We start from the raw sequence: 25,741 nt of genomic DNA on the forward strand, positions 1-25,741 counted from the left end.
GTGCTAATGCCGCGCGTCTACCCTCTGCATCATGAATCTTCACCATTTTATTTCTTGACAGTTCCTAATTCGTTGTTATTGTAATTTACCTGTTTTTATACAATGTTAAATTGTTAAATTCTTAATTGTATGTGATTAGAATTAGTGTATTATTTCTACCATGGATATCTTCTCTGTTTCTAAACTTTGTATTAGATATATAGAAACTTGGTATGTACAAATTGTTGTTCATGTACATCTAATGCTGCCACCAGGCAATAGCCTACTTGCAGCAATGCATAATAATAATAATAATTTCATAATACGCAAAGAATGTACAGGAAAGGCGGGGGGTGAAAATTGGTCTAGTGCTTCAGTGAGCACGTTAATTTCAGACAGTTATTTGTTACAAATATCCTCATAATTTGAAGAATGAGAGTTATGCAGGCGTATCTAATATAATAATTATTTGGAATGAATAAGAGAAGTTAACTCAAAATGCTGAACGATTAAGGTTAGATGTCAAGTCCTGGCGACGGTTTCTAGTTGATTAAATAAATTAGAGTCTCCAAGGGAATAGTGCATTTTAATCGCGAAATATTTAGTCGTGCTGCCTAACTACGATTAGTAAAATTTAATCAAATTTTGAAAAATCAAAAGAAACTTTGGAGCATGCTGCTTTTATCGCTTTTTTCTTAATACGAGGCCTAAAAAAAGGCCAAAAATGTCGCGTCACGGGGCCGTTGTGCTCCGCCCGAAATGCAATGCATGCAGGGCCGGAACTAGCCTTACATTTACGACGAAAATAATAAGAAAAGAGAAATGAGGGACTGGAAACCAAAATTTAAATAAAGTGAAAGGAAGAAATGACGGGGGTGGAAGAAAATAAGGAGGGGAATCCCGCCTTACCTTGGCTTCCGCCCGAACTCTGCACCCCATGCGTCCTTTCACCACTTGATTCTCGTCAGAGCGTCGACGAGATAAACGCGTCTTCGCCTTGACCTCAGGCGAACGAAAGCTGTCCTCTTCGTCTGGACACAGATGAACGACTATTGAACGATGAACGATTCTCTGTACCTGTTCTAAAATGGTTTAAATCTTATTTGTCAGAGAGAAAACAAGCAGTTCAAGGTAGTGATGGCCAACTCTCTAGTTTTTCTAATGTATCTTGTGGTGTTCCGCAGGGGTCAATCCTTGGCCCCCTACTTTTCACGATTTTTATTAAGGATTTGCCTTGTTCCTTAATTCATTCTATGTATCAATTATATGCGGATGATTTACAAATATATCTCCGCTGCCATCCAATTCACCTGCTTAAAGGCATTGAAAAAGTAAATGACGATATCAGCCGTATTTGTAATTGGTCCCGTGAAAATTTGTTGAAAATTAATCCTCTAAAAACGAAAGGGATTATAATTGGCGCCCCACAATTTATTAATAAACTTAATTTTTATGCATTACCCAAAATTTGTGTTGACGGCTTTGAAATTCAATACTCTCAGTCTGTTAAAAACTTAGGTGTTACTCTTAACAATGTACTCACTTGGGAGGAACAAGTAGCACATATTTCAAATAAGTGTTATATAACGTTGGCCCAGCTTAAGCATTTTAAGCATTTAATACCTCTTGAATTGCGCAAAAAGTTAATTCAATCGTTGTACCTTCCTCATATTCAGTATTGCTCGCTGGTAATGTCTGATCTAACTAATGAATTGTCTAATAAAATGCAAATATTGTTAAACGCTGGTGTGAGATTTATATTTAATGTGGCATTACATGAACACATTACTCCTTACTACTTAAAGATCGAGTGGCTAAAACTTGAAGAACGAAAAAAGTTACAGTATTCTATTTTTATGTTTAATTTATTGTCAAGCAAGACTCCTGATTATTTATATGAAAGAATAATGGTCAACATTAGCAATGTGTAGCATTAGCATGTGATAGGGTTGTTAGGGCGCGGAGACGTTTTAAAATACCTAAATGCAGAACAAACTCGTTCCTGCAATCCCCTCTAAATACTTCTATGAGATTATGGAATGATATCCCAGATTATATTGCTAAGGCCAATAACATTAAGGGGACTGGATACCACGCCAGAAAAGTGCCGTTGCAGCAAGCTACCATTTAGGTCGCTAGGGGGCCATTTTTGCATGTAACGAGGAACTGTTTCCACTAAAAAACATAGGATATATGTAGCCTTGGTTTGTATGTCTTCACAGTTGCACACGTAAAAACCTATTAGGAGAAAATAATTGTAAACTTCCCAAAAAAATTGCCTTTTTCCCGTGAGAATTACTCCGCTCCAAATTGAGACTCAGAGATGATCAAACATTTGAGTCAAGGCTGCGTCTTTCATAATTTCAAATATATATACCGGTAGAGCGTGCATGCAACCAGATTCGCGTTATGTTCTTGAGCGTGATGGATGTTTTGGCCTTTCTACGGCTCGACGTCTATCACAGCGCTGGCGGGGACCTGGCGCTGTCGTCTTCCAGAGAAGGATCCCCCCACCTCCACTTCCCCTCTTTTTGGCGGTCTCTCTCCTTCCCCTCTCTCTCCCCCACTACCAATCCCTTGCCTTCCTTCCCCTCTCACTGCTCCACTACGTCGGGCGTCATATTCGGAGAAAAAAAATATTTTGTTTCGGGAGGCTGGAGAGTTCAAGCGTGCTACGAGAGCAAGATACAACTGTGTTTTTCGACGGGTCAGTGTCGAGATTGATTGTGGACAGCAGATTATGGAAAAACCAACTCCTTACCTGAAGTGGAGATATCGTAAGTGTTATCAGCCGAAGAAGAGGAAATATCACCCTCCAAAACCTAAGGAAGCAGGTAATTTCACAATGAAATTCAATTCATTTTGCGTTTAAAAAATGACTCTCTTGTATTAATAGTGTACCAATTATTTGAGCTTCAAGAAAAATAACGAGAATAAAAATTCCCTCCTTTGCCTGAAGCCTTATTACATATTTATTTTGTAGCAGTTGAAACCGGAAGCGTTCATTCCGAAGAATCATCGCCATTGGGTTCCGGAACAGGTGTAGTGGAAAGGTAAATATTGCTGCAAAATAATTACATTAAATCTTATACCTACGATTTAGTTGATAATAGTTCAGAAATATTCAATGGAGCGCTAGTTGCTAATTATAATTAACGTGTATATTACATCACCGTCAGCAAAAACGTTTTCAATAAAACATTCGTTTTCTCAAAATTCGTTTTTTCCCCTTAGGCCATCATCACCTCAGCCTGGATGCAGCAATTGGCATGGTCGAGAAATGGACCCTAAGGAACAGGATGAATATCGACGAGCTGAGCAATCAGACGTAGACGATTGCCTTCTCAGAGTTGAGGATCATTTGGAAAAAACGGATAGGTAATTGCAATAAGACTTTGGTGGATTTGTTGATTCGGTTAGGTTGAATTACTCGGAACATAATTTTGAAAACGCAAACTCACAGAATTGAAAAACGCATTTTAATATAGTTCACCGTCTCCTATTTTGTACGCCCCTAGTTTAATATATAATGTCACCAACAATCCTGTAGAGTCATACAACTCTTATGTAGCTAATGTGCATAAAATATTTGTTCATTAGAAGCTATATGCATTCATTTTCTTTCAATACTTTAGTTGGAAGTTAATTTTAAAACTTGAATATTTAATATATTTTTATCATGAAATCATTCACGATCAAACAACATCGCTCTCAAATAATGAAATCCTCTTTATTACAGGTGATGGTGATAGTAGCATAATGCAAAGGCTGTCTAGGGAAATGCCATATGGGCAGCACTTATCAGTGCAAAAAGTAGAATGCGTCAACCACCTACTTAGAAATTACAGCAGTAGACTGCAAGATATTGCACGACGGCCAAGAAATTCAAAAGGGGCAGTGCCCGTTGGGTACAGGAGAACAATAAACAATAACTTGCAAAGATTGAGGGTAGCTGTGAGTGGGGCAATCTCCTTCAGAGCGAAAATGGCTGGGTCGGAAAGGGTCAAACTCCTACAGAAGGACATAGAGCAAGGATCGAATCATGTTTTTGGTGACCATAATAAATGTGACAAATATTATTGCAAAGGGCCCAAAGAAGGAGAGGAAAACTTGGTCCCTCATTTCATTAGTTGCGGCATATGGGAGGATATCATCTATGCCAACAGTCTATTATCTCGTCACTCCGCTAGTTTGATATATAACGTGACAAACAATCTTGCGGAGTCCTACAACTCTTATGTAGCTAAGTACGTAGGAGGGAAAAGGTTAAATTTATGTTTAAGGGGGGCCTATGAAACTAGGTGTGCCATTGCATCGGTAGCCTTCAATGTGAAAGATGATGTACATGGCATAATTCATAAAGAACTGACGAGCAAGAGCCCAGGAGAATGCCAAAAAAATTCTGTTTCCTCCAAAAGGAATAGGGAGTACATAAGAAAGCGACGACTGGAATTCTCTGAAACTTCAAAAAAGAAACGTCTGCGAATTGAGGGACCAGGCAAACATTATGGGCTTGTTCCTGATGTACAAAGTGACATCGCATTGGCCAGCCAATATTCCATGAATAATTTCCTATCATCACTAAAAATGGATAAAACCTCAAGGGAAAAGTTGGAGAGGGAAACACGAGAGCAAATGCTCAATGCGAAGTGGCAGGCGGAAATGTGGAAAAGGTTGACGGCCTCTTTCTTTGGCCGTATTTGCAATTTAAGGCCCACAACATCTAGGGAGAAAGTGGCAGACGATATTTTGTTTCCTTCCTTCAGAGGAAACAAGGCTACAGATTGGGGAAATGCTAACGAAAAATCTGCCATCAGGGAACATGAGTCTTCAATCAAATATAAAGTTTTACCCGCAGGTCTCTTTGTTGATGACAAATTACCTTTTTTGGCTGCTAGTCCTGATGGGGTAATATATTATGGCATGGCTGAGTAAGACGCATTTTTCTTTTCTCGACCAATTTTATAAATTAATTAATATTGTAACAAATTTAAGTGCGACTTCCATTAGTGCTTACAATATGCTATACATACATCGAAATAAATAATAGCTTTCAGCCGCGCGAACCGCATTGTTTATCGAGTCACGCGCGCATCAAAAGTTTCCGGCTTCAGCCTTAAGGCCGTTTTACACGAGGCACGGAATTGCGCAGATTAGAGCTGCATTAATTTCTAAAATAGCGCGGAATTGCGCGAATTCATGAACGAAATTAAAACAGTGGCTATTTTGCCGTCTCGCATCCACGCATTCTCGCATGTGTTCTAGCAATTCACCGCTTTACACGACGCAATTTTGATTGCGCCCTCGCACGTACGTCAGATTGCGCAATTCCGTGTACCGTGTAAAACGGCCTTTAGATATGGGATTCTTACAGGGTAATGAGATCGCAATACATGAAGTTACTAATTCCACCTCTGAATACCCTTCACCAATTGTGAACCGAGTCGAAATTTTTCGTGCTGCGGCGCGACATTAATTTTCTCCGGGCATTTTCAAACGAGTAAGATAAAAAAATGAGGATATCATGACTCCTCAGCTTCAGTGCCGATTACAGCGCTACAGACTTCAAAGTTAAGAAAACATTAATTTTGCATGATCCCAGGGGAGTTGAGATTTAATAACTTTGTATGAATTTTTATAAATGTAATCATAAACACGTATATGTATCATATGAATTAGACCACTTGTAAAAATTTTCGAATTTTAAGACATACTTTCACCTTTCATACTTGGAGTTGAAGCTTTCGAAATAGAGGTAATTTAGGATTCCTCCCAGCAGTACCAAAAATTATGCTGTCGTTGCCATCATAGGAAAAAATTATAATTGAAGTGCGCAATAAAACGGAGTATTGAAGTAATATAAACGTGGATTTTGTGAAGGATTGCAACAACAAACGGTAGAGAGAAAAATGAAAAACGAAAGTGATACACGATTTCTCGCGTTCTCGTTTCGATTAATTATATTGTGCAATTGTTACCGGCGTGGAATAAGTCAAGTCATACGGTCTATTTTATTTTTATATTATAAATTATAAACTGCAATCTTATTTACGATGCATTCATTGAGGTACAGGATGAATAGAAATGGGACACCGTGAAGAAAGCGAGCGGAATTCAATGCGGAAACTATCCAGAGAAAAAGAGACCGACCGAAGGGCTGATCAAGTAACACAAAAAACACAAAAAGAGTTTTTTGGGCCTCAAGAGTTTTTTTACAACACAAACAACTCCGTGGGGTCTGCATAGGTTATCCGAGATCCCGAATGCTAGCGGACCGAAATCTGACACCGCAGAAGGGGAGTTCAGTCCCTCTCCCCAACCATGAATTTTTCTTCGCTCTCGAGTCCCCCTTCCACCCAGTCAACTTCCCCTCCAATTCAAACGCAGCGGTCGCTTTCGGAACTAAATGCCAGCGACCGTTGCAGCGGAGTTCTCCCGAAGTATCCTATCCCCTTAAACAGTTTAAAAGGCTTATGACAGCTCACCTGTATCAAATTTTCCGCGCAAGCCTTAATGAAAAACCATCTGGTTCATTGGCCAATGTATAATAATAAGTGTATATATGTTATGTTGGTATATTTTGTAACTATTCATTTTCTGAAGACGTGTATAATTTATTTTTTGTTAATGTTTACCTGGGTATACTCTGGTATGTGTGTTACCTTTTGTATTAATAAGAAAGTGCACTTATATAAGTGTATATGTATGTAAATTGTAATCCTGTTCCATAGGACACTAGTCCTCGAACAATAAAATCCTATTCTATTCTACAATTTCTCTGTGTTTATCTCGATCATGTAATTTTGTGGTGTAAAAATAGAATACGTATGCATTTATTTATCGTTTTTTTTATTTTTAATTATATTGCCTTCAAATGAAGTTAGTAATGAGGAAGTAAGAAGGAAAAACGGCAACTTATACGATGACGACCTGTATGTTTGAACGTAAGAAATGTAATATTATGCCTTCTATATGCATGTGTCCTGCAAATGTAACCTAATTGACTTTTCCGAATATGATTGTAACGCTATTGTAAACAAACGTATCAGCCATACGTTTGATGCTGTCTGTGGTTATCAATCTGCTGTCGATTTATTATCTGAAAAATGTTTGCCTTGTTAGCAATTTATAATACTCACACGTTGTTACTACCGTGATAAAAGGTCAAAGGAAACATAAAAATCGTCTGATGCCTATTCGAAACGATGATGCCACGCTGGGTAACCAATTTTCATCGAATCGTCATTATATGATTAATAGATGAACCCCTTAAGTTTGCTTGTAAAATAAGCAGTTGTCTCGAGGCATGCATATGAGGCACATCCCGAGGCAAACGCCGAGGCATTTAAACGTGTCCACATAAAAACAAGCTTCTAAATGGACTAAGCTTAGTAAATAGCTTCGTTACTTATCACCAGGTAGAAGATCTCTCCTTCTAAATTCCGTGGACTTGTGGTGGTCAGCATAGAGCAATTAAAAGAAATCCTCATCAAAGGGGTCCAATTTTACATTTTTCTTTTTTTATCATACTATTTTCATTACTTAATTGTTTCCTAGTGGTGGCTATGTCATGAAATTTAGAACTCAGGGATCGCTATTAGGAGGGAACCAGGCCGTAATAACTCCTAAAGGAGGGGTGGAGACTGCGTTCCCTTACCGCAACCTGCTGACTAGTCACTCGAGTTAGAGTCCTAATGGTTTCCGTCGTCGGTACACGAGCACTTGAGTTCGAACAGCAAATTTGGAAGACGCTATTATACCGGTAGCGTGTAAGATGCACTAGCGCAAGCAAATGTTTCATCGCTGTGCTAGTGCCCCTAGTCTCTTGCTATGCAGTCACGTCTAAACGGCTGATACGATTAAGTTCCCTCGTTGGTCTCAACAATTTTCGACATGTTCACCAAGTTTTCATGAGCAGCCACTTGTTTTGGAATTAACACACATTCAACGTAGTATATTCATTTCATTTGGCCGCCTATGAATTTCGCTAACTTTTGGAAAATTTTCAGCTTACATTCACTTATCCATTTTTTGAAATGAACCCATCAATTCATTAAGACTCGAAGAAAAAACTGATTTAGTATGAGGGGAGTTTTTCTTCCAAGATCTTTACTGACCATTCTTCTGCTATTTAAGTGCGTCGAAAAATTCCTTCTGAAGTTTTTTTTTTCTTGGGTAATTATTATTTTGTAAGACTAAAAATTATGAGGATATTTGTTACAAGTAACTGCCTGAAATTAATGTGCTCCATAAAGCTCTCGACCAATTTTCACCACCCCCCAATTTTCACCACCTTTCTTCATACAATTATCTCATTTCATGTACGCGGAGAAGTTTCAGACCTCAGAGTAGGGCGAGTAAACTTTTAAAATTAACGAAAATAAACTAAATATACGGAAACGCATTCAAGGAGTTCTCTGCTGCTGACGTACTTATTCTTGTTAAGTAGTATGGAAGAAAAGAAATTCAGAAATAAAGAACCTAAATCCGAGTAATATTTCGTGAGTATATTTTGTTACTTTATCTTGATATGTCCCTCATTTTAGGACTGATAATTGCTGTACATAATTAATAAGAACTTACCCGTTTGACAATGAAATATATGTTTCCAAATGTTGTAGAGGAGGGTAGATAGATACACAGATGGTTTGAAGTGATGGCTTGATGATAATCAAATGGACAGGGAATGGTGTAATCTATGTCAGGGATTAGAGATTTAGTTTATCTAGGGAGAAGAGGATAGGAATAATAGAAAGAATGGGAAAATATCATACTGAGAAATGAATATGGAAGTCCAACGTAGGCGGGAGTAAAACCAGAATTATTTGCGAAATTCTCCAAATACCCCTGCTTCAGTAAATACAGTTTTATTCGCCTTAATTGTAATAATGCTCTTGATGAACTGAATAGGTGACATTGTCTTCCTTTCGTATTTTCTGCATCCTTCCTTTTTTGCCTCAAAACCCAACGCATTTTATTCCTTCGGATATATCAAGGGGGATGAAGGTCTTTGCTTTGGTTCATTGCTTTCCGTTGTGCTTTGTTTGTTTGCAATACCTCCCAGAGAATATTCCTCTAAGGCCTAGAATGCACAGACAAATGACTTTTAGATACTCATTAATTATTTGAAAAAATTATTCCAAAAGCCAATGAAAAAGTAACTTTCATTTGAGAGCCACCTTACCTTATTTTCAGTTTTCTTCAGTAATTACCGAACACCGTTTTATTCGCAACTGGGCTAGATTTCTTCAACCTCATTCACCCTCTTCACTCGCAGAGAATGCAACTACTTCCTCAGCGCCTTTAAGCGTGCGGAAGTACCCTTTGATTTACCTTCCGAGGTGGTCCAAGTAATAAACAGCTCCAGTGATCACATCATATCTCGACTTCCAAGCGGAACATTCGTCAAAGATTGTAACTATCTCCTTTATGCTTGATACCACATTCAAACCTTCTGTATCCTACAAAAGATTCGGAAGTAAATATTTCATTGTCAAGCGAGTTGGTTCTTAGTAATTAAATTAAGTGATTTTTAGTCATTCAATGAAGGGGTATAGCAAGATAAATTCTTTTCGTTGCTTATTTATAGGCATGCAATACCTCTCGACAAATACGACTAGGGTTTTGTATTCAATGGACAAGTGACTTTTGGGTATTCTTTTATTATTTGAGAAAATTTTGTCATAAGCTAATGCAAAAGAAACTCCCATTGGAGATCCACCTTGCCATATTATCAGTTTTTTCAGTTATTTCCGCACCCCTAGATAAATACCCAGAGAAATACGTAGTTCCAAAAATAGCCAAATTATTAGGCAAAGACTCTATAAACTACGTGTTTCTAAAACGAAGTTCACGCTCATATCTGGCCTTACCCTTAATAAATATAATTTAATGGAATTTTCAAACGGCATAGTTGAACAAAATTTTGTTTCAGTATCTTTTTATAAATTGTATTCTTAAGTTGCCTACATCACTTCATATTTTCTCGTTTTGAATGTTTTACTTTAAAAAAATTGTCCGCTGAGCACTGGAATATTTTCAAAGTACCTGCAGGTGATCATTTTCTTGTAAATTTATAGAATGCTCATTTGAATAGCCTCCGAGTATGTTTGAAATTTATGTTAAAAAATTCTGTTAAAAATTGCAGGTGATATTTTCTTGTAAATTTATAGAATGATCATATGAGTGGCCTTCGAGGAAGCTTCAAATTTTTGTTAAAAAATTCTGGGGTTACAAAATATTTTCTCTCGTTTACACCCCGATTAATCCGCCACTGGGCTAGATTCCTTCAGCCTCTTCCACAGAGAACGCAAATACTTCCTCAGATCCTTTAAGCTTGCCTTAGTTCATCCCGCTTCACCTTACGAGATCATCTGCGTAATAAACAGCGCTAGTCATCACATCATACCTCGACTTCCCCCGCTGGGCATTCGTCGTGCCCAGTACGGCGCAGCGCGGAGCACTCGCTCGCGGGTTGCGGCAGGGATGAGATAGGGAGTGGGGGGTGCCGCGCCGCGTCGGCAGACCACGCTGAATGATTCATTTGTCCGGCCGAGAGAGGCCACTCATCACTTATGGAATGCGCGCGCGGAATTAATCGGGGCCGCTCTGGGGAAGTGCTCTGCCTCAGCCACGGGGGCAGGGAGGGGTCAGGAGGTGGGGAGCAGATGTCCCCCACGGGAATCGAATTGGAGGCCTCAGGAGGCGGAGAGATGCTCCTATCACGCTAAGATGCTGAGGCCTTAGGATATATCTTTTGCATCAATTTACCCTCATAGCTGCACGATTCGAAATAATAAATATAGTAATAAAAATAATGATATATATTTATTCCACATTATGGTACATGAAATTATAACAGCTTACTCAAGCATGAGTTTTTAAAAGGTGGAATATAGGCACCCCTGTGGTAAGGACCAGTGTTGGGGTTGCCACCTCTTAAATTAACAAGCTGACAGCTGGCTGGTGCGGCCAAAACAAAAGAATATACTGTAAGTAATGAGTCAAAGTACGCTTTTCTTTAACGTGTGTTCCGTTGAGAATATTATGAAAGATTGAAACATAAAAATAAATGAAAACAAATACATTAATTACCATGACACATATGAATTCGATGCATTATCACGTAAAATTTGATCAATATTAATATTCGGTATAGTATCATGTATTATTTTATTCAACACGTGTTTTCGCATGTAAGTATGACTCATCACGCATTATTTGATTTCACATCGTTGAAGTTTTCAAATTTGAATGAATATGTGCAAAACTGTGAATGAACATGAATGCGATCCTAACTTACCTCTGCAGATGGAGTCAAACAGGGAGATATCCGTATACAATCGTTTCAGGCTCGATTTTTTGGAATATTGTTATATCCATGATAAAAACACGAATGGTAATTTCCACCCTATTTAATTTAACACCTAATGACCGACCATGGTTTCGACACTTTGTGTCATTTTTTTCTCACCTTGAAAATGACACAAAGTGTCGATACCATGGTCGGTCGTTAAGTGTTAAGTAGTGTGAAATTACCATTTGTGTTTTAATCAGGGAGATATTCTTCCGTATAACTTATTATGGTTTAATTTGCAGCATTTGTATGTGATTAATTCTAAGTTAAAGAGAGTAGGTGCCTAAATTATGCTTCTTCCACGACACTAATGATATACTTAACCTCATACGTTTCAGGTTTTAGGGAAGGAGGTGGGGCATATGATGGCAGTGTCCCTCACGACAAAGGCTTCCAGGGTTAGAGAAATGCTTCCCTCAAGTTAAGATGCTGAGACCATTGCATGCCCCGTCTCCTTCATCCTGTCCCCATAGCTAAAAGATTGGAGGAAATTAATGATTTGATATTGAAGTTAGTAATATGTGAAAAAAGTCTATTTCAACGATTTGAAATATGTCCACGTTTAGTCAGCATTCAATTAATCATCTCTGTTACGCGAAGGAAATTGGGGCAGAGAGCATGAAATGTCCCTTCTCCATCACTTTACCACGAGAGCTAAACGGTTGAAAAAAAAACTTAAAACGATATTAAAACAAGTCACCAGCCCACTGATTCAGTCCAAGGGATGATTTTGATAGGTTGTGGTGAGGAGATGCTCACGCCGGATTTAGTCACAGTCATGTAAATTTCAAATAGGTCATTAGAGCCAGTTACTTTCCTGGGAACACCTCGTACTTCAAAGGTTTTGATCCTGAGAGTGAAAAAGGCTTCACCCGGCATATTTCGATCAGCATCGAAGCGCTTTTATTCCTAAAATCTGAAATTGCGACATTTTTACCGATTTAAACCAAGGAAAATGTCAGGCGATGTCTTCCTCTAAAGAGGTGTTAATGGAGACTTTCGCGGGGTGGTGCAGCATGCGTTGCAAGGCTTTCGGGTTGACCTCCGCGTCGTTTCATCTTCATGACGACAGTTTCGCCGGCGTTGCAGCTGGCGTCTTCAGGTTCGAAGTGCTTGAAACTCTTACCCAAACGGACCAATCAGAACGCACCTAGCCCAAACCAAGGCCTATATAAGACGGGCAAAAACCTGCATCAAACGCTTCGTACCTGAAGACGCCAGCTGCAGCGCCGGCGAAACTGTCGTCAAGAAGATGTAACGACGCGGATGTCAACCCGAAAAACTTGCTACGCACACTCTAAGGAGAGTATATATCAAATCAGGGTAACGTTGAAATACTGGAAATACGAATGCATTAACTTTCTTGTGTAAAGACTACCTACCTCTTTCATCTAGTATCAATTGAAGAGTCCTGCTTGTGCATGTATCATAGACTATAGATGTTTGAAATGAGAGATAGACTGCGCCAAATTAATGTGTAACTATGATTTTTATTTTTCAATGTGCCATTACTTCTGCAGTTGATGTCAAACGGATTTATTTTCTCCTCAGTTTTCATTAACGTTACTGCACCAATTTTCCAATTGCCTACTTCGGAATTAGTGTGATCATGTGACAATAGATTTAATTTTATCACATGGTACACCTTATGCCTTACAGATTTCCTCAGAATTACGTGCGTAATATAATTTTAATAGTTCCTGTATTTTAATTTCATGTACTCATTTTCCTTTTTTTCCTTTTCCTATTTCTGATTTAAACCAAGAAAATTAAGGAAAATTAATGTCTTCCTTATCTCTCTAATCAGAATAAATATCAAAGCAGGGGAATGTTGGAATATTTGAAACAAAAATACTTTAAATATCTTGTGTAAAGATTACCTATTCCCGGAATGCTTTTCTTGTTTTCTCTGAAATGCCTTCATTGCCTTGTGCGTTGATATGTAATCATATTATAATCCTCTGCGATAAATGTTTTTCAAATTCATGTCATCATCACCATCATTCCTGAATGTTTGGAGACTAAAGAACATTTCCAAGAAAATGTTATCTTTTAACCTCACATTAAAACTTAGGCTGGAAAAATGGAGTCCTGAAAAATCATCTTTAAAGTAATTGAATTTTATGGAATCGGTATTTAATTTGTTCACACAACTTAGTTACTCATTTGGTGATCGTGGAATGCAAGATAGCTGCCAGAGATTTTTTAAAATAAACTATTTCATCATAGTTGACGGAGTAATATTTATCAGGTCATAATATTAGATTCTCTCAAAAATGCTTAATCGAGGCCATATAGCAACGTGATAGAATTATCTAAAATTAGGCAATGAGTGTTTTTAATAAGCATTCATTTTAGCTTTCTGTGTTAAATGAATTGCATTGTCTCCTTCCTCTGAGCTGATATTTAGGTTGAATAATGAACCTTGTTATTAGGTTATGTCACGTAAAGAGTAAATTATTTGTTGGTAAGCTGATAAAAATATTTTAAGTACTGTTGACTCTAGCCTCCTTATCTCTACCATAAAAAAATCATTGCTCAAAAATGGCCAACGTATACGGTACATATGCATGAGTACAAATACAATATCTACAAACCCAGGTTCAAGTAATACTGTCCAAATGCTACATATCATTACCTGTTTGTGTGTTTTGTGACCTATGGTTGCTTAAAGGGCTAGTTAGCCTGAAACAAACGGGAAAATGCAGAAATCTCAGAGTACTCCAGGATGTGGGAATTCGATTATGTAGAAGCCTCATTTTTTATTTCAACTTTTTATAATTTGCTTACTATTTATTCAGAGTTGTTCTAAGTTAAATTACCTTATTTTTTGATTTTGAAACAAAAAACAATTGGTAATTCCGTCAAGTGTTTGTATATGACTGTTACATAAATACTTATTATTAATCTGTGGTTTTGACAAACTATGATACCATAAACAATGACTCCAACATTGTTCGGAGACTTATTTAAAGTTTTCAAATTCTGCTTAGATTCACTGGCTGTTGAAGATGTTTGACATCATTGCACATAGAAAGCTGACGTGACAGTAACTCCGTCACATGTAAATTATGGCCATATTAATAAGGTATTTCGATAATTAATTTTGTTCCTACACATGAGCATAACCTTCATTAATGTTTCTTGATCATGAACAGTTAGAAGTTTTGCATTTTTTAATATTACAATTTTTTCGAAATATTCTATGACACTGCTTTCTCCGAAAGTAATTACGTCACAAATGGAATTGCCCTAAAACAATGAGCTGCCTGCATTTCGTAGCTTTTGTCTGTGGGCGACATCAATGGCCAATCAACTAATTTTTTTTATCATTTTCGTTCTACTATAGCGTGGTACTCTGAAATTGCGTCATGGAATAATCAGCTACGAAACATCCCCTGAGTACTGCATTCAGTCTCCGAACGTTCGCGTAGCCTCTCGTGTATACTCGGTACCAATCGTGTCGCCCCTTCCGGAGACCTCTAACTCCGTGTCCACTCGAGTCCACGAAATGGTACTTCATGCGTTGACACCCCGATGCGTCATTACGGAACACTTCGGAACGGCCTCTTGTCTCGCCGAAAAAATTAAGAAATCCAATCAGTCTGATGTCGCTCGGTTGAATTTATCTTCTTGAGCGAGTATGTGTCAAGAGACGGTAATAGTTGTGTTATTTGCCTCATTCCTAGTTTAATATATACTTCCTTTGAATATGTATGGAGTTTTTAGAAAACGCTTTTTATTATGATTTTATAAGAAATTTCCTGTATTATTTCAATAAATTTCTTATCATTGCATGTTGCTTCGGATCGCAGGTTCTCAAAATTTTCTAAATAGCTCATCATATTTATGTATTTCAAATTACGCTAATTGGGAAAATATATTTTAAGCTGCTCGTATTTATATTAATCGAATTTTTAAAAAACAAAACAATGTTTTACTCTACTTTTTCTTTCAATTCTTCGTTCATTTTGGTGTGTCTTAATTTGAGTTTGTTTTTCTTTTCGTGTCTAATGTTTTATCCATTATATTTTTTATCTTGATATCATCACCACATTTAATACAAGCCATTATCTAATTGCATGACATTTATAAATGTCATCAGCCGCATAATCACGCAATTTCATGCCAGATTCAACAACATAAGAGCTGGCCCGAGCTTTTATTATGTTTTTAGCCTAAGTTACTATTTTTTTCAATGGAGTGGGTACCAAATTCAAATTTTTTAACACTGAAAATGCAGATGCAGTAATATTCAATTTTTTCTCTAGGATACGCATTTGTGTTACGCTTCTATTGCTATAGATCATTGCACTAAAATTGAGAACCTGAGTTTAAGAAAGAGATGATTTTTTCAGCGATGATATTTCAATAAACACTTAAAGCTTATCCTCCCGTTTTCATACTCGCTAATTTAAATGCGTTGATGGTACAGCCTTTGTACGTTTATAATGCCATCTGATTACGCAATTTCATGCAAGGTTAATAAACATAATTCGTTGTCGTAGCTTCTCTTTCACTTTGCAGTGAAAGTAACAGATATTTTTTAAATGGAAAACTTGAAGTTCGTTGTGACCTGAAAATGGAGCATGTACCAATCAGCCTGAATTTGCTCTACGGCCGTTGGGACATTAGTTACTCATCTTATTTTTCTCGTAACTTCACTTTTGGCTATTATCTGGGTTTTGCGCTGATGTATCTAATTTTTAAACGAACTAAAATAATTACATATTATTTATTTAATAATATTGACTAAGTTTATATTTAATGCATTTTAATGTAATTTTACGTTCATAAATTCGCCAATTAACTAACCTGTACCCTTCAGTACACGATATTTCTTCCATTTGGTTATGTACCGTAAATTTTTCGTTTAACCTTTTCCCATCTATTATCTTATTCTTTTTCTATGTTTTTATTATCATCTCCCTTAAAATACTCGCTAATTCAAATGCTGTGATGATATAGCGGTTGCACGTTTATTAAGGAATTTGATTACGCAATGTCACGCCAGGTTAAATCACATAATTCATTACCGGAGCATCTCTTTCTCTTTTAAGTCAAAGTAGAAAATTTTTTTCAACGAAAAACTCGAAATTCGTTTTGACCCGAAAATGGGGCATGTAGCAATCAGCTTGGATTTGCTCTATTGGATACGTAGCAATGCCTCCGTGCCCATTCGGCCCCTCGAGAAATGGCAGGTACTTCCCACGCTGACACCTCGATTCGTCATTACGGGACACTTGCCTCGCAGAAAAATTAAGAAATTCAATCAGTCCGGGACCGTCCGGTTGGAGTTGTCTTCTTGAGCGGGTAGAGGTCAAGAGACGTGGACAGAGGCGAGGCCACCCCTCCACCTCCGTGACCAGGGGTTCGATAGAGTGGTGCTTATCGGTCGAGAGGCTCCCCTGGTGCGCAACGGCGGTACGTGACCAAGGGCCGACTTCCTTTGAACTTTTTGTAATTGATTGCCCTTCGTGAAAGCGACAAGAACTCGATGCGACGTGGTAAAAAAATTTGAAAAAAAGTCCAGAAGTGCTCGAATTACCAAATTCATTTGTTCCGCCTAAAAAAAAAAAAAAAAAATTGTCTCCGTTGTGAATCGTTATTTTTCTCTTTTGCGTTCCTCTTCACTCCTCAAGTGGATTCTGGGTGAGATTTGCTGCTTTTTTCGAAGTTTTTAGTGCAGCTACTCGTATTAATGAAATGGTTACAGTAGGTACTTTTTCGGTTAAAAAATGAGTCGAATACTCTGTGAGCAACTAAGATTGTGATTCTGTGTAAAATTCGGTGAGTTTGTGATTTTTATCGTTGTTAATATTGTTTAAATGAAATCATTCAATAATTACTTCTTAGGAGCAAAGTTTTAGCATTGCCACTTTCGTTAGTAAGGAAATAACTCTACATACGTAGGATAAATATAAAAATAAGTTAGTGTTTTCGCGCTGTCACTGAGAAGAATTTCTAAAACTTCGCAGATTTCATCGTAACTGTTTATATTACTTTATTTAACGATTAATAGCAGTTTTGAGATAGTAAATATCTTTCCCATGAAGGCAATCCATTGATTCCATGAAAATGGCGAGAGCTCGTTGCGAAAAGTTAACTAGAATGTCTTTCAATGCTCTATACTATATTATAAAAATCAAATGCCCGAGTTAAATAAATATCACCTGATGAATAGTTATGTTCCTGTTTTTGAGTTCCACTTCCCTATTAAAGTTCGTTTGGGTATGCTACACTGAGTTTTTAATGCAACACCGGGCATTATAAAATAAAGGGTAATAGATTTTAGGGCATTATGTGCTTACAAAATGCTCCTTGATCAATTTATTATGTTTAAAATCAGTGTTATCAACTAATAACGGCTCCTTTAACAGCCAAAATTAAAAGTAAAGTATGTTCAACTTATATTACAGACATTTTTCACGTAATCGAGTGAAGAATACTCGAAGAATGTATCAGTGTATATCAATTGTTTATGTTATGAATATGAGTTTTGAGACTCCAAATATGTATCTAAGTTATTGTCATCGTGATTCACAGAGTGTTATGGGGTTATCATGAGAGAATGGTGCGGTTTTAAACATGGCTTAAATGAAAACAGAATTACTTAGAGTTTGTTTTTTTCATATTTAGATTTTGCCGTGTCTAACAGTTGTTTTTACACAATTAACAATTTGAATAGTAGCTCCCTTAGTGGTTCGACAATAGAAAAACGCCGCATCAAAATTAACCTATTCCTAACGAAAGTCACAAAAGGGACAGCGGCTTAACGTCCCATCCGACGGACGGAGTGCTGCACATGAAGTGCCCTTCTCAAGCATGGGCAGCCTTTGAAAAATCTCTGCCACCTTATCCCTCTATGTAAATTACTGAAACCGCGTGCAAAATAATCATTTTGAGGAATAGCATCTATATCCTCTCCAAAGGTTTTAGATAGATTGTGTAAAGACTGAACGATTGTTTTTTTTTGAGAAATTCCTTTAATTAATTTTTGATGCCTATTTTTATTTTTATAGCTGAGACTCTTTATACCATCATTCCCTACCATGGATCATTTCAATGATGGTATGGTTTTACCCTTCGCTACTTTGTGCCACAGCTGAGCTCAATATTTTATCGCTAAATTATCTTTTAGAGCATGAAAAGTGTTGTTGAATACTAACTTGATATTTTCTTCTAAATCTAAAATACTTGTTAATATCATTAGTGTCATGTAGTTCTGACTTAAAATGTGTTATACCAATTTTATTTTATGATATCGCTTTATAAGCATTCTTCTCTACTTGCCAGTGGCGATAATAATAAAAAATAACTTAAAATAATAAAAATCGACGTGTATACAGGTGCATCAAATGCAGAAATGATAAGGTTTTGCCTTCTGCTATTTTCTGCTGCAGCTGAGCACAGTTCTTTATCCCCTTATAATCTTTTGGGGCTATGAAAAGTGCTCTTGAACAATAACTTGACCTCTTTTTTCTAAATCTGAAATCCATGTTAATATCATTCGTGCAATCTAATTCGTGCTTTTAATGTGACACACCACCTGGGTACACGGGTGCATTAAATACGTTCCGAGATTGCTGCCTTTCTGTTTTCGAATCACAACCACTCCCTCGAGTATTATAATATCCCTGTTCGAGACTCATGTCGCTGGCAGTGAGCCCGCTTTGGGACCGTTTGTCTGCGATTCAAGTCGTAAAAAGTTATCGATGCATTCCCCCAGGGGGTGCTGTAAACGCAGTCGGAAAAAAATTATCTCCAAGCAATTGAAACGGCAATCTGCGAAAGGCCTTTTATGATAAAATCTTCGCCTCCGATAGCGTAGGACATAATTGAATTTCGGCGGTTTATGCATTTTCAAAAGGCCAATATCGTGCATCGGGTTTTAAAGAAATGCGACTTTTAATAAGTTGGCTGATAGCCCTCCCATTATCCACATTGAGGTTTTGCAAACGCCTGTGTGTTTACTGAGCTAAATATTTGTAAAATTATCTCTTATAAGTTACTGAACATTGTTGTGCACAAGTGTACAATATTACGGAAATTATACTTATAATATCACATTAATGCGGGAATATATAAGTGATGATTGAGATTGTGAAAACATGATCAGCTCAGATGAAGATTATCCTGGAGTCTCGTATTGGATAAGAATTATGGTAGATCTTTGAGCTGGGATATGGACGAAGGGACTTCCAAATAACTTCAGTAAAACTTATTCAGTGAAATTCAACTATTTTTGGTTTTACTATTTGAAAGATCTTTTGAGTGAGGGAGTAGGGTAAACTTACGTTTGCATTTACTTAGTTTTATTCGTAGGTAGGTTGGTACTTAGAGGAGGCAACTGATAGCTCATATGCATCACAGGCATAGCTAGTTGGAGAGAAACTCGGAATCAGAATTTGCCGGCCCTTTACGAAAGCTGGTAGAATCGACGTGCAATGGAATTGACAGTCTGTAAAATGTCTAACGATATAATCTTGGCTACATATAAGGTAGTAAGTAGTTGAATTTCGATGGTTTATGAATTTTCAAATGGCAAATATCGTTGTCATCGCGTCGTATCGAAATATAGTCATTAATAACTGAAGTTTCACTCTTCACTGTTGCATTAATGTAAACTCCAGTTTTTCTACTGCGCTAAGTTCCTGATCTTGTTACTGCGGGTATATATCAGTGATGATGGATGAAAAAAATGATAAGTTCACGAGAAGGCTTCCGCGGAGCCACGTATAGAGAGAGACTCTTTGTCAATGCTCCGCCGCTATCCGTACACTTAAAAAAGATATGGATTAACGCTGACTTTTTTTTTGGATATTTGACCAAGGGTATTGATGGTCGCGGAGGAACTTCCAAAGAAAGTTTTCTTTGAAAACTTGATAAATGAACTTCAATCATTAGAGGTGTAACTATTTTAAAGTTCATCTAGAATGAGTGAATGGAGAAAAACTACGTTTGAATCCGCTTATCAATATTAACACTAGAACCGCGGACGGGACTTTTCTGTCCCATCACCCTTTGCAAATGTTTGCCATTCATGTATTAGTTGTTTGATCCCTTTGAAATTCACTGAATTTTACTCATTTTTTATGTTCTTTTGAGTGATTGTATTGAAAATGTTGTACGATGTTTGGTTCGCGAGAAAAGCAAACGACTTACCTAGTACCGCGGCATGGAACTTTTTTGTTCCATATGGGGAAAACATACAATTTCAGTATCTTTTTGCACTTTTTTGTATTTATCATAATAACAGTTTATTACGAAGGGGATAGATGCACAGACACCGTTATTCTGCCAGTTAGAAGCGCAGAAGGGAATAATCTGTGCACTGCGCCGGCCGCCTACTCACGCAGCGCCGGCCGCGTCAACTCTGCCCGGCGTGTCTGCAGGACTGAGCTTGCAAACAACTCGTCAAAATAAGTTTACTGTATTCCTAGTTATGCTTAATAAAACATTTTAAACATTACCTAATCACGTGTTTTGTTCACACAAACCACAAAAGAACCGTCAACTATACTTAAACATGACAGGATCAACGTATGTAGTCAATGGGACAAAAAAGTCCCATGCCGTGGTTTTGGTAAGGTTGGAAAGTTCAGCGGTTCTAGTGTTAATAGGTATTTATAGAAGTCGACAGATAACTCATTTGTAATATAGGCATGGCGAGGGAAGGATTGGCTGGAGAGAAATCCGGCATCGGAACTCGCCTGCTGTTAACGACAGAAAATAAACGAGTAATTAAACGGCAGTATTCGAAAGGCCTTTTATGATACAATCTTTGCCACGGATAGCGTATGAGGTGGTGAGATGCCAAGGGGTACAATTGAAATTTTTTTCTAAAAAGAGTGAGGTACAGATATTAGGCAAAGAAAAACAAACGAGATCAATTAGATATTTTGTAATGCATTTGATTTTTTACTCGATGTCAGCACAGAAGAAAGAATCACTCGTGTTTCTTGGCCACCAAGTTTTAAATCTATTTTATACATTTCTGTACCTAGCTCTGTTTTGAACGAAAATCACTTTGTGCCCATCGGCTTCTAACCCTCATATATAAAATAATTGAATTGCAGATGTTTATGAATTTTCAAAAGGTAAATATGTAGCATCATTTTTTAACTTAATATGGTAATTCATAATAAGGAAGTGTTACTCTTCTTTGTGGTTTTAGTGCAAACTCGTGTTTTTTATGATATGTGCGCTAAGTTTATGACCGTTACAATGCTGGATGATTGTGTGATGATGGTGAAAAATTGATCATTGCACTAGAAGGCTTTATCAGAGTCACGTGGTGAAAGAAACTCTTTCCCGTGTTTTCTTCAGCATCAGCCCATATTCCTTGACCACGGATATGCATTAGCAGAAGATGGTAAATATATCTCATCGCTATTGAATCGGCAATCTCCGAATGGCCTTTTGTGGTAAAATTTTTATCTCTAGTAACGCAGGATATAGTTTAAATACGGCGTTTTAATGCAGTTTTAAATGGTTATAATCGAGTATAGGTCTCTATGAAAATGTAGTGATTAACAAGTTTCGCGTCATTCCTCACTATTTCTTTTACGCAAACTCATGTATGCCTACGACGCTACATAAATACCTTATCATAGTACTGCAGTAGCGTATTGGGCATTCGCTGAGTGAGAGAGCCATATTGGCTGAAAATTGCCATTGGAAAGCTGATGAAGACAATGAACGGTTAAGAATTACAATAATGACTACTTCAAGGTAATGCGATTCTTATCGATTAATTATGAACAAGTATGTAATTCATTGGGTCATAAAGCTGAAAAAAGCCTCTTTTGTCGTCATTCATATTTTTTAAGTGGTCTACCATGATGGAGTACCCCTGAAAGTAGTGTTAATTTGATAAAATAACACCCTTAAGTCCCTCCTTACTTTTCTTTTCTAGTTTTTACATTAAATTGGTTTCTTTCTAGGTACATGTTCTGGAGGACAACTTGGGCTATATGTGGTCTAGGTGTATTGTTTCCAATCGGTAAGTTAATTTCATTTTCATTCTTTCAATTGGATGAAATTAATAATATTTAACTCAAGAAACGACATTATCGAGCCCAAAAAATGACCAAGAGGTTCGGAAATTTAAATATAAGATATTTTTAAATCAATGCATTAGAGTAAATGAATTCTCAAGGCCTTTCTACACGGGGCATGCAGTGCTAACCTGCACATTGTCATTGTGCATGTTAGCACTGCATTCATTTCTTAATCTCGCGTGCAATAATTATTGCGTAGACCAATGCGTTGCCGAATTACAAGGTACTCGCAATCGAGCATTCATTCACGAAATTTCGTCGTCTGTTAGGTGCAGGAGTAGTGATTTACTTGTTAGAATAAAGAACAAAACGAAACTCAGAGCGCAATGTAATGTCACGAAGCTTCTTTCGATCGTTATAACTGCGACTTCTATCGGAAAAAAATGTTGGAATTGCGAAAATGTGAGATCGGAATTTGAGCAGAGTTTATTTTGCCGTCTATCATCCACGAATTATCGCATGTATTTTAGCAGTTCACCGCCTTACACGATACAATTTTGACTGCGCTTTCGTACATACGTCAGATTGCGCAATGGCGTTCCTTAGTAATAATAGCCTTTAGAGTAGATATTTAGAAACGTATAAAACATGCTCAAAGGGAGCAACTGAAAAATATTTCAGGAAAATTTTCAAGGATTAATTTGGCCCAATTTTGACGTTACGTGCAGATATAACTTAATTTATTTTTCAATCGATATGAAGATTATTTTTATTCAGTTTATACATTGACTCTTTTAAAGTTATCTTCAATTAGAGAAATCCTAATGTCACAATTGGCAATTTCGCTTCATAAATGTTAGCGTTAATTTAAGATTATAGTTCATTTTGTTACCAAAAAGAGTAAATAAATATACCAAGAACTTGAATTTTTCCCGACGTATATCTGAAAGAACGATTTTCGGGTCTTCAACCGGGTGTAGTTTTAGGTAACTGGTCTCTACGTTTCGAAGGCTGATTGTGCCATCGTCTTCAGGGGTAGAGTGGATATAAGTATTTATATACGTTTTTGTTGATCAATAAGGTTTTTAATAAATTATTACGGAGGCTTCCGCTGTGAGTTGATTGGTGATGGTTTTCCGGGTTTTTTTCCAGGTTTTTAATATGATTCATATTTACTTCGACCACTATCTGGATAACTGGCTATTTTGGTACTGAAAATTTTGATTTTTAATTAGGTTTAAACGTCGACTCTTTTTAAGTTATCAGCATTTGGAGAAATCCTCATGCTACAACTGGCTATTTTGGTGGTGAAAATTTTGGCGTTAATTTAAGATTGAAGTTCATTTCGTTACCAAGAAGAGCGTATATTACGTAGAACCTGAATTTTTCCCGGTGTGCGTAGAACTTGATTTTTTTAAATTTCCATGGTTTTAATTCAACTTCATAGTTTTATTAATCCATTGATGAAGATTTACAAAAAGTGTAGTGAGAACAATCAACTCTCCCTCTCTCTCTAAATTAATCTCATTTTACAATTCAGGAATAAGAAATGTTTCTGACGACTGCCGTTGTACTTGACTTCTTCGGCAAAAATGTTTCGCGAGGAGCACCGTTCACTCCCCTTCACGTTCATTCTCATTTGTCCCATTTTCCCTTTTCCGGAGGTAATGGAAACGGCGACATTTTCAAATTGATTTCATAACGCCTTCTCTCCGCCATTGACTCTATATACTTCCTTCCTGGACTTAAAAGCGACCCTTTTTCCGAGATTTCTTCAAGAACCACTCTCAAGTTTTCTGTCTCCGCACCCTCCACTTTTCATTCATTCCACAACCATTTCCTTCCCATTACTTGATGGCCACTAAAACCCCTTTTCTGTTACTCTTCATAGGAGTTTTGAAGCCACATCTACCCTTTCCTTCTATATACTATCCCTCTCTCCAACCTCAGCCTATATAACCTTATATTGATCCCCTCTATACGGGGCACTACCGCGCGACCGGTTTTTTTTTTGACGAAACACTTACTTAAAACAAAATATAATCTTGAAGCTTTCATGGTGCATAAAGTAGCCACTGCGGCTTCATTATGTTTCTTTTATAAGCGTCAAAACAATAGGGTGGTTTCCTATTATTTTTTTATTGCCTAAATCGAAAGATTATTACTCCTGGAGTACGTATTTCACGCTTTTAGATTTTTAAATGACGATATCTATTTTTGGCGATTAAATGAAAAGTGAAAATTTTCAAGCGCGCGAAAACGCGACGCTTAAGTATGAATGTCGGGAAGTCTCTCCGCGTGACGTATTTCTGGTTCCCCCTCCCGCCCTGCGAGGTGACCTTGAGGCGAGGCTTAGCGCTGATACGACGCAGGCTGCTAGTGGCTAGCCTAGTACCCTGCTGGCTGGTAGCGCTTGGCTTAATTAAGGATTATTAATAACTTATCAAACGAGGAAAGCTTTCCGACCTTAGCCAGTTTTAATAAGTGATTGTTAAGACATGTTTCCCTGAGCTCTGCCCCTCATGCATGCATTGGTAACCTCAGACGACGTATAACTCCTATCTTCTCGTATAGAAACTAGGTCCCTGTGACGTCACGTGGAGTGGCATCGCTTGGGCGCCAATCTGACCCTTTTCAAATGAGGATAAAAATGGACCATTGCCATTCGTCTAACCCGGTATTTCTAAAACAAAATAATTTGTATATTATGAATACAGTAATGGTGGGTAACGAATCGCAATCAATGCCTTTCGTTTTCTTTGATGAAGGAAACCACCCTATTGTTATAACGAAGAGGCCGAAAATGACGGCTAACCATGGTAAAATAAATGGACCGCAATTGATGATCGAAGCTTATGATGCCTTTCACATTCATGTAAACAACCTACTGGTAAAAGTAACCTGTATATTACATTTGAAAAATTTACTCCAGCATTAAGCGTAAAAACCAGGCTTATGATGCCTTTGAGATTTATGTAAACAGCCTTCTGGTAAAAAGTAGTCTGTATCTTAAAATTCTACCTTGTCTAAGTAATCTTTCATTGATCTCCTTAATATGGTGCATAACTACGGCGCGACGGATTTTGTTTTCACGAAGTATTGCTTAAAACTTAACTTAAAGGTGCATAAAGTAACCTCTGTGGTTCAATCATAATTATATTGTGCCGTCAAATAAATTGTTATAACGACGCGGCCGTCAAATAATTTACGACTGACCGTGGTAAAATATATGAGCCGCAATTGATGATTGACTCTTATGATGCCTGTGACATTCATAAAAATACCCCACTTGTAAAAAGTAGCATGTATCATCAAATGGAAAAAATTATCTCAGTTTCAAGTGTAAAAACCATTTAATATCCTTTTCCCTCAAACTTCTTTTGAGATTTGAAGCCACTTATAT

At 37.3% G+C, this 25,741-nt stretch overlaps 1 protein-coding gene across 1 annotated transcript in view; it reads left to right on the top strand.

The window, feature by feature from the left end:
• LOC124168911 (lachesin-like) overlaps positions 1-25,741 on the top strand; it is a 1,190,944-nt gene that overhangs the window by 690,571 nt on the left and 474,632 nt on the right. The window contains exon 7 of the mRNA XM_046547298.1: positions 22,282-22,340. The gene's annotated coding sequence lies outside the window, so the exon portion shown is untranslated. The remainder of the gene's footprint in view (positions 1-22,281; positions 22,341-25,741) is intronic.

This window comes from Ischnura elegans, chromosome 12, assembly GCF_921293095.1.
Source record: "Ischnura elegans chromosome 12, ioIscEleg1.1, whole genome shotgun sequence".
Classification (NCBI taxonomy): Eukaryota; Metazoa; Arthropoda; class Insecta; order Odonata; family Coenagrionidae; genus Ischnura; species Ischnura elegans.